General features: G+C 26.7%; 1 non-coding gene across 1 annotated transcript; it reads right to left on the reverse strand.

Annotated features, from left to right (window-relative positions):
* Positions 1–209: 209 nt before the first annotated feature.
* On the reverse strand, positions 210–290 carry TRNAL-AAG. The gene has a single exon. It is a non-coding gene; the product is annotated as a tRNA-Leu (tRNA).
* Positions 291–813: the final 523 nt, after the last annotated feature.

Raw genomic sequence — 813 nt, forward strand, 5'->3', positions numbered from 1 at the left:
CTATGTATGAAATTTCCTAGAAATAATTTTTTTTAATAAAGTAATTCCAACTAATGTAAATTTAAATTGAATCGTCCCAAATAAAAAACAATTAAAGCGTGTGATGAATATTTTATAAGTATGGAATATATTTTTGGGGAAAATAAAACAATTAAAGCGTGTGATGAATCGTTAACCATAGTAACATTATTAAGCCAGGAAAAAAGTACTGTTGAGAGTGGGATTTGAACCCACGCCCTTTCGGACCAGAACCTTAATCTGGCGCCTTAGACCAACTCGGCCATCTCAACAATATATTTGAATTTTATAACTTAATTATATAATAAAAGAATAAATAAAATTTTAGTTTTTTCCCGTATGACCTAATTCTAACCCATTTATGGTAATAGTCAAAGTATTTCATCTAAACATGTGTAACCCAAATATTACTCATTTAACCTATTATATATATATATATATATTCAACTAATTTAACTATATAAGAATATGATACTATACAAGTATATAACACAACATAAAGCCTTTATCCCACTGTGTGGGATCGATTATATGAATCTTTTTTATCCATTGTGTCTTGTTAAGTGTCAAATTCTTATTTAAATATAATAAAGAAAGTTCATTTTTAATATTTTTAACCAAGTCTTTTTAAGTCTACCTTTGTCTTTCTTAATATAAGCCAAATCTATTATAGATAGTCTCCTAATTGGGTCATCGGAAGACCTTCGTTTTATATGACGAAACCATCTAAAATGACACTCTATAATCTTATCATACAAGAATATGATGCAATATAATTAATAAATTCAAAATATG

Source organism: Dendrobium catenatum, unplaced genomic scaffold (assembly GCF_001605985.2).
Source record: "Dendrobium catenatum unplaced genomic scaffold, ASM160598v2 fragScaff_scaffold_943, whole genome shotgun sequence".
In the NCBI taxonomy this organism is placed as follows: Eukaryota; Viridiplantae; Streptophyta; class Magnoliopsida; order Asparagales; family Orchidaceae; genus Dendrobium; species Dendrobium catenatum.